General features: G+C 52.0%; 1 long non-coding RNA gene across 1 annotated transcript; it reads right to left on the bottom strand.

The window, feature by feature from the left end:
* Positions 1 to 1,943: 1,943 nt before the first annotated feature.
* On the bottom strand, positions 1,944 to 8,599 carry LOC140657997 (uncharacterized). The gene is made up of 3 exons (XR_012044570.1): positions 7,383 to 8,599; positions 7,234 to 7,284; positions 1,944 to 6,453 (listed from the first exon to the last, which is right to left on the bottom strand). It is a non-coding gene; the product is annotated as an uncharacterized lncRNA (long non-coding RNA).
* Between the last annotated feature and the right edge of the window lie 266 nt (positions 8,600 to 8,865).

The raw sequence follows: 8,865 nt of genomic DNA, 5'->3' as shown, positions 1-8,865 counted from the left end.
AAATAAGAAATCAGCAATTCCCAGCAATGACATCAGACTGAAGGAATGTGACCACGTACCGATAATGTAAAGCTATTCTTGAAACAGAGTCAAACATAGATCATTGGTGAGAAACCCCTGAAACAAGAGATGGTACCATGGGCAGCTCGGGGCAGATGCTGCGTGACGGTGCTGTTCTGGACAGCAGGGCAATGTGGGCCATGGATTTTAATGCATCATCCTGGTTCAAATTTTCTCAGTGTAACAGAGGAAAAAGGACAGTCTGAGGGGTCCTGGCCCAGTGTTCAGATAGGTGGTAAGACCGTGTTTCACAGATGTAAAAGGATGTTTTCAGGATGTTTCAGCTGACCGTCTCCTTCCACCAGCTGTGGTAGACAGAAACTATAAGACATTAAGATTAAAAAATGCTCATAAGGAAAAAAAAAAGTAAATAAAGCCCAGGTACGTGCTGGGGTGGCAGACCCTGTTTCCAGCCTCTGCGCACAGCCTGTGACTCTGCTCGGAGCTGCTTAGACACCCAGAACGGGTGTTCGAGCAGCTGGAGCAGGAGCTCCGCAGTCGCTGGGACTGCCGCGCGATGCTCCAGGCAAGGTCCGGGCGGCAGCGATGCCGAGCCTGTGGCGGTTGTAAAGGAGCCTTGTCAGCCCTGGGAAGAAGTGGTTTTCTACAGAGAAGGAACCGCTGGCTGTGCTCCCAGGGTAGGGGGATGAGGGGCAGCAGCTCCGGGCCAGACCCAGGGGCTGGGGGTGCAGGGGGGGTCTCTGCAGAGCGTGTCCTCGCAGGAGGAGACGGCCCCGGTCCGAGTGGGAGTCTGTGTGATAATCCCTGTTCTGTGTTGTTCTGGCATAATGAAGGGCTCTACAAAAGCTGATTTCTCTTAGCCTAAGCTAAACCCTGCAATGTCTATGCTGCACTAGTATGTGCACAGAAAGAGGAGGGAAAAAGGAAAACCTTTCGAGAAGTATGTCTATAAATAGCAATTTATCTTGACAACCCCATCTCTCCCCAAAAAAGTCAGGAGAAAACAACGAATACCATCCCTTTGCTAGGGATACTTTCTGCTCAGGAGCATTTTCCAAGGCTGTCTCATGCAAATGCGTTAGCAGGATGCAGAGGAAGGTGCAGTCTGTGAGCGGGACCCTTCCAGCCCTTAATTACAACCTGCTGCTCTCGGGGCTTCTGCCCAGCCCGCTCCCGCAACAGGATTTTTCCCACTTCCAACACTGCAAAGAGGCAAATCAGTGCAAATATGCGGCTTGCTGAGTGCAGCGTGTGGTGCCGAGCCACACCTTTTAAAAAAAAAGGGACTTCCAGATTCTTAGATTTGAAAGATCATAGTAGCTAACTGGGTTGTGCATAGCCTGGCTTCCCAGGCAGGGAATCCGCCCGTCAGCCGCGGCTGGTGGCCAGTCAGGCAACTGGTCATTCCCACCCTTCTGCACCCTATTAAAAGGACTGTATCTTTACATCATGCCACCCTTCCAGATTGCAAGGTGGTGGCAACAGATACCTTGCTCTCAGCAGAGCCAAGCCCTGAGTAAACCCCTGGTAAGCACCACGGAAAGGAGACTGGAGTAGATCTGGCTTAGGTGAGAAATGGGTTATGTTCTCGAAAACAGCGCAAACTCGGTCCCAGTGTAGGAGAGGTGGACGGGACAGGTTTCCCGTGAGGGTGACAGGGAAAGCCGAAACGTGAGCCCCGACGGGCAAACTGGAGTCGGGGATGTCTTTACTCAGCGGCGCAGCTGGCTCAGAGATCCCAGGGAAAGCTCCAAGCCTTGAGAAGCGAGGGACTAGAAATGCAGAGTAGGGTAAGATGAAAATGAGACAAAGTCATCACTTCCCAAAACCTTCACAGTGAAGGAAACACCTCCCACTGTCTGGAGGATCCATGGGAATATTATAATATTTGTTCCAAAAACATGACTGGGTGGATACAGAATTACTGACGCAGACACAAGCAGCTAATTGAATTCATACGTAGAAGCCCTGGACACCATATGGCCTCAATAAAACGTGGGTCCGTAGCTGTTTCTTAGCAGATGGTTATTCATTTTCATAATCTTAAATCAAAAGATCATTTATATATCTGGAGATCAAAGGCACTTAATGTCTGCTCGGTCGAGGTTTTTAAAACGAAACCTCTGTCCTCTGTTTTGGCGTTACGTGCGAGGCAGACGGGGGTTTTCCCCTGAAACCTTTGCAGAGGCTCCGGGCAACCACATCTGGGCAGCAGCTGCAGATGTTCGCAGCTCTTCAGGGCTGGGACTTTATTTTCATTATACAGACATACAGTTTATAAAATCAGAAGGGACAGTTGTAACGACCTTGCGTGGCCATTTATATTTTCCCAGATTACTGGGATATAGGCCATGCAAATATTCTGTGATGAAATTATTCTTCTTCCCTTAGAAAAAAATGCTCAAAGCACCATCTGACCTCTCAGATCCCATACTCAGCCCCACAAAGTGGTTGTGTGAGGCCAACGCTGTACATACCCTGGCAACCCCGTGGGAGATGAACCCGCGGAGGCAGAAGGCAAGGCTCGGACTCCTCTTCGGCTGTGTGCGAGAGGGTGGGCGAGTGCTCGCCTCTGAGGCTGCACGTCAGTGCTGCTCCGCCGGCAGCCAGTGCAGGGGAGGAGAAGGGGGCGAGATGCATTTACATGGAAAGTACTTCCACACCCACCAAAAAACCTCTAGGATAGGCGTGATCTTTGCCACCTAAGAATGAAAGGTGTGTGGTTACTCAGAGCACCGTAGGTACAGGTTGCAACAAATTGAGTCCTGTAGCCTGTTAATAAACCTCATTTTTGCAGCGGCTACCTGCTTGCTGATGCACAGTTCTCATCGGCATGAAGGTGTAACCGAAACACACCTCCTCTCCTGCGAACCCACACCGCCGGAGTGCTCTTTGCATTTCAAACACTGATGCATGCAGTTAATATTTGCACCACGATTAGCAGGCATTTCTGAGAAGCGAATGAGCGCTTCCCTGCTATCGTGCGGGTTTTGCCTGCCAGCCTCGCCACCTCGGCTGCAATATGGAAATGATCCTCCCCAGCAGACAGCAGAGTCCCACCTCGGTTCCCATTCACCTGGAGATGAAAGTGCTCTGGCTGCCAGTGTAGGCGGGGCAAAAGTATTTAAAAACCTCATTAGAGAAAGTATTTGGGGAAGACAGCAACACCCTCAGTTGTGGTTTGCTCCAGGACTTCTCAGCCAGATCACTTCTGATACAGAGGGAAGGGCACTATGAGAGGCAGTCCTGTCAACTAGTACTTCTTGTAGGGATGCCTTGGGTGTACTTTGCCTTCTTCTCTGTCCCGGTGGGCTGTATTTTCTACGTAAATATGGGCACATTCCCCTCCGGGTGCTGTTTAGGTGAGGAGCCCGACTGCAGCGTGGCATCAGGGCTGCCACGCGGTGCGGAGTGGTCCTGTTTCGCGCCGGAGGAACGCAGTCAGCAAAACTATGTGTAATCTTGATTAGGCACAAATCCACCGTGAATATTTCCTATTCCACTTAATTCCTGTTTGTGCTTATTTCAGCTGAATTTACAGCAGGGGTAATGCCCAAGCCACATCTGGCTCGTGATGCACATGGGATCAGACTGGGAGTTTGGGAGGAGGTGGATCTGGATTCAGAGGTTTGGCTTCTTATTTAGAAAATGACTGGTTACATTGTCCCATGGCCGCTCCAGACTACCCCACAGCTTAATGATATTCACATCCGAGTGTTTTTTAAGTCTGCATGACTAGGAAACAATCTCAAGTGTATGGTTTGTCTGGCCTGTTACGAAGGAGCCCGTGCACCTGCATTTCCCCTGCCGCCTGCGTTTTCTTTGCATCGCATGTATTCAAAGGGGTCAAATGTTCATTAACTACTAGCGAGTTAGATAGCGAGTGCCAATAAGCCCTTTTCCTCTCCCAACATAGTCAGCCATCGTTAATCAGGACAACTGCAGCCCTCAACCAGCCATAGGGGCATCCTGCTCCCTCGCAAGCAGGTGCTTGATCCCGTATGCTCATACAAGCCTACAAAGACCAGGCTGGGCTAAGCAAGTCCACACGCAGTGTATGGGCTTGTTCTCCCTTGTCTCCAGCCACGGGAGCTGGTGCTGTCCCTGCAGAAGTTCAGCTGGGCTCCCCATGGCTCTGCTTGAGCCGCCCGCCAGGTTTTGTCCCAGCCAGCTTCCCATGCCGAAGTGCTGCGCCCTTCACCTCTGCCACGAGCCCTGACGAACAGCCTTTGCTCTGCCGCTAATGATATTTACAGTTTGAACCAAGTCCGCCTGAAGTGATCAACAGGCACCGTATATGCCATGAGCACGCGCATCGCACAGAGGTCAAGGTTTAACTCATCTGCGTCCTGACATGAACTGTAGGAGGAACGTACTCCCGCTCTCTTCTTCTGCCTGTTCTGACTTTATTTTATTATTATTTTTAGGGGGGTGTGTGTGTAATTTTTTAAATCCAGTTAGCAAGTTCAGGATACTTTTTAGGTTAATATTTGAGTGAGACGTAACATAGTTTGGCCCTGTAGCTGTTGTTACCTGCATCCCCCAGAAAGCACAAATCTCCCTAGACTACGAGCCCAGTGGTACTGATTCCTGCTGGGTATGTGGATGCCAGTGAAAAATAAATAATGCTGTACTTAAAAGGTGTGGTATTTTCTAAGTCGTAGATCTAAAGGCACCCTACTTTCTTTGCTTTGCATACTTGCAGAGCATCATCCTTTCTGCTTTTCAGATATGAAAGCTGAAGCAGAGAGACATCTGATGAGGCTTCATCGCTGACTCACTGTTTGATGTTAGGCAGAAGGAGGAATGTGATCAGATACCATTGTGCAAAGCATCCACCAGACAACTCTGTCACTCGGGAGGAGAAGCAGCTGCTGCTCCAGAGCAGGATGGGTCCTGCCCACAGCTGGCTCCCTGCCGTCTCCAAGTGGGGTGGGTAACCCCTGCAGAGGCCACACAGCCCGGGCACAGCAGCAGGGGACAGGTGACGTCGCCTTTGAAATGGCTCTTATGCCATGTGCAGAGAGAGGTTCAGGGCTCTGCTCGTGCTAGCAGGGCCAGGCTGCAGCTGGGCGTGCAGCTGAAGGGGTGTGCAGGGGTGTGCACGCCGGGAGTTCTTTCTCACGAGATGGTGCAACCAGCCGGCGGGGAACTGGTTAAACAGCGTGAGCTCCTGGGCTGCCTGGGTTTGGCTGGCAGTGCAAGGCAGGGCAGGATGTCACCGGGAAGCCGGCATGTTTTATTAAACAGAGTATCAAAGTGGGCTGAAGTCTCTTATTATGAACTGTAATGTCCACAAATTTTGCCACTTCCAAATAGTTTCCACCTACATATTCCTCCCACTGCTACATCGGGTGCTGGCAAACATCTCCGCTCAAAGAGGGGAATGGCTTTCATTTGAATAGTCCTCGGGCAAGTTTCACTGAGCGGTGCCAGCGTCATAGCCGCAGCTCTCACGTGCCCAGCAGCGATCCAGGGTAGTGCCGGAGGGAGGGCCCTTCGCTTGCCCAGGACTCCACACAGACAACAGCCCTCGCTAGGTTTTCCCAGTGTCTTATCCAAGCAGAGCCCATGATAGCCTAAACCAATGTCGTTAAGCAGCAATCGGTGCACGCACTCACAATATTAAATCTTGACTTATTCTAACGTGTGGACATTTCCTTTCATCGCGGCAGCAAGCGTGGCCAGCTGTGCTATTGAGATAGTGAGTCACACGCACACACAGCTGAAACCACCAGACTTCACGCTGAATTCAAGCTTTTGCAACTACCTGCAGGGGCTACCAGAGGGACGAGGCAGAGCCCTGGTGGGTGACAAACCATTCCTCGGAGCCTATGCTGTTAAGTCACACCATGCCCCTTTCGGGATCCTTCCTTCAGCTGATGGGTGTGGGCTCTCCTACGCGTGTCTTAGTACAGTTGGGAAATGAGACGTGCAGGTCTCTTGGGAGCTGCTGATCCTGAGCACTCCCGCCTCGATACATCCTACACTGACCAAGATGCTTAAGTACCACAGACCTCAGGCTGCGGGTGTAAGGCGGTGGGTGTTCGATGGAGGTACCGTCCTGCGTAGCTGACAGCACCCTGCTGCCCACCCAGGACTTTCACGTCCATCCCAGAGGCTGGTGCCGTGGCTGGCGATGTGCCTGTCTCGGAAGAAGAGCCGCCACGGTTACTGAGCAAAGGCTGGGCGAGGAATGCACCCTCTCCCCCGCTCTCTTAGAGGCAGTTTGGCTCCCACGGAAACTTTTATTTCGGCAAAAAGTAATGGGTGTTAATTATCGAGGCCTTGAGGTCGCCCATCAGATGCTGAGGGCTAACCGCGTCCGTGCAGCGCCTCCCGCACGGCGTAACCTCAGCGTCCAGCCGTGGCTGCCGGGCCAAGACATGGCTGTTCTTTCACCTCCGGTGCCAGTAACCTGAAACAAGATTGCTGGAAATGAGAGAGAGGGAGAGTCAGCGATTTGATTACAGGCCACAGGCACATGCCTGGCCTTCATGGATATATTAAGTAAGAGACATTTTAAAACAAAACCACCCTCAGTAACCTTATCGTAAGCTTGAATTCACAACCCATCTGTTAACTCCCAGCGCTGCCCACATAGGCTCCGATCAGACATCAGTGCCAGGGATTTTTGGAACATTTCCCCCCAGATCGCAGTGGTCAGAAGGGGACAGTCACGGGGAAGGGGCAGGTCCAGGAGCTCGACCCCCCCAGCCTGCCTTCAGCACACCTTCAAACCAACCCCCAAGCCCTCGCCTTTTACTGCGTCTGTAAATAACTGCAAATCCCCCTTGGACACGAGCTGCCGCTGTCGTGTGACTCTCAGCCCTTCTGAAACAAGCGTTCAGGAGACCTGCTGCTCACCGAATGGCTTTAGAAAATTAAGCCTTTTTAAACATTTTGCTACTGCCTTAATCATACGTTGTAAAGGAACCCGCCATGTAGAAATAATTCAGCAAACAAAATCGAGAAGGCAAATTGATGATTGCATCAGCCCCAGCTTATGAAAACTGATCCCCAGGAAAATGTAATTCAACTCTCCAGCAATCTAACTTGATGCCCAAGAATGTAATAACTTCATTTGGATCCTCTTTTTAGGGGGACTCCTAAATCCTTGGCAACGTCCCTTAAGGTCATGAGTAAATCCTGATATGGAGAATTGTTTGGCAAGCACGAGAACAGTAAAAGGGCTAAATAATTGGGGATTACCTCTGACCCTGATTTGTAGCTCACCACCCACTGCAGGAATGTACCGAATATCTGAAAGAGCATGCAGGAGTCAGACAATTCATGGGCATGAAACTGTCCACGTACACTTGGAGTTTGAACTTAAAATGCAGAGCAGGTTGGCTCCATACCTCATTTTTCATCAGCAATCAGCTGCAGCAAGCTCTAATTATTTCTGTTGCCTTGGACAGAGGGTCAGTGATGGGACAGCCTAAAAATTGTACGTATTTTTTCCCCCTTTGTTCGGAAAATAACAGCTTGGGTCTTCAGGGCAGAGAGAGAATGAACCGTCTGATTCAGTACCCGCTATTTAGGCTGGTTACTTTCCCCTGAACTGCAGAAAGGGACAGACACATCAGTTTCATCTTTTCTGACGGTTATTGCTGAATTTGTTCAGCGCTTGCATGGAAGACAATCTCTGCTTTGAGAAGTCCACAGCCCGGAGCTGTGATCCTGCCCCCGTTTATACGCAGCGCTCCGTTTTCAGTCCGTAAGTCCACTCCTCCGCGGCGGGCTGGGTCTGCAGCATGACAGCAGACCCTCGAGACCGGAGAGCGGATCATGGCCATGAACGCCAGGTCTGCAGGCTCAGACGCAAAATACCGAGAAGACCATATTGAGTGGGACAGCCTAAGCATCTGCTTTTGGGGAGCTCTGTGTCATTGGTAGAGTGCTGCGTTGTTGATGCTGGAGATGCAGCTGGGATCTTGTGAAGAGGTTTCTTTTTTACAAACCTTACATTTACAGCTAGCAGATTGTTGTGAGGCTCTGACTTCCCTTAGGATTCCTCCCGGTAACGCCACGCACCTTCAGATGGCGGTGAGCCTTAAAAGGCCCGTCTCCATCGCCCGTATGAAATCTCTTTGTGCTGTCACGTAATACCCCCTGACCTCAGATTCCTCCCAGAGCGGACCAGGACTCTCCGAGGCGATAGCAGAGGCTCTGTGTCGGAGTTCTGCTATTACCTTATCTTGGTAAATGCGCCTTTTATCTGATGAGCTTGCCTCTACTTGTTCAGCATTCAGCAGGGAAAATGACCACAGCCCTTCAAGAGCAGAGGTTTGCTTTGGCAGGTACACACCATTATCACCGCGCTCAGCGTTTTGCAACAGCTGGCATCCAAGAATTGCAGATGCTTTGCAAAAGCATGAAACGTCCCGAACTTCTCTGCGACACTGGCATTTATCTACAGCCATTTCATAGCGACTCGGGGCGATTTGGGCGCGTTTCCGAAGTTCTGAGCCTGCAGACCGACCGTCTGTGTTTACGCCTCCTTCGGTTTTGTTTTGGGGGGGGGGGCCAATCCGTGTGAGGAGGCCGGCAAGACGCAGCAGCCTCCAGCACCACAGCCGCGCCGGCAGGAGCGTTCCGGCCCACCCCGCACCCCGGCGCCGTTTCGAGGCTGAGGCGGCGCCGATTCCCCTCCCGCCTCCCCCGGCGCGGGCCCTTGCCGGTGCCAGCCCGCCCCGCACTCCCGCTGGGGACACCGGGCCCCGTCCGACGCGGCGGGGCGGGGTGGGGGTGGGGGGCGGAGGATCCCGCCGGGACGCAGGGGCGGGCGGGGGGAGCGCTCGGCCGCGCCGCTGCCGCCGGGGGGAGCCCGGCCCGGCCCCG

Source organism: Ciconia boyciana, chromosome 11 (genome assembly GCF_034638445.1).
Source record: "Ciconia boyciana chromosome 11, ASM3463844v1, whole genome shotgun sequence".
In the NCBI taxonomy this organism is placed as follows: domain Eukaryota; kingdom Metazoa; phylum Chordata; class Aves; order Ciconiiformes; family Ciconiidae; genus Ciconia; species Ciconia boyciana.
Note: the sequence above shows the minus strand (reverse complement) of the source record. Positions and strands in the feature narration are given on the sequence as shown.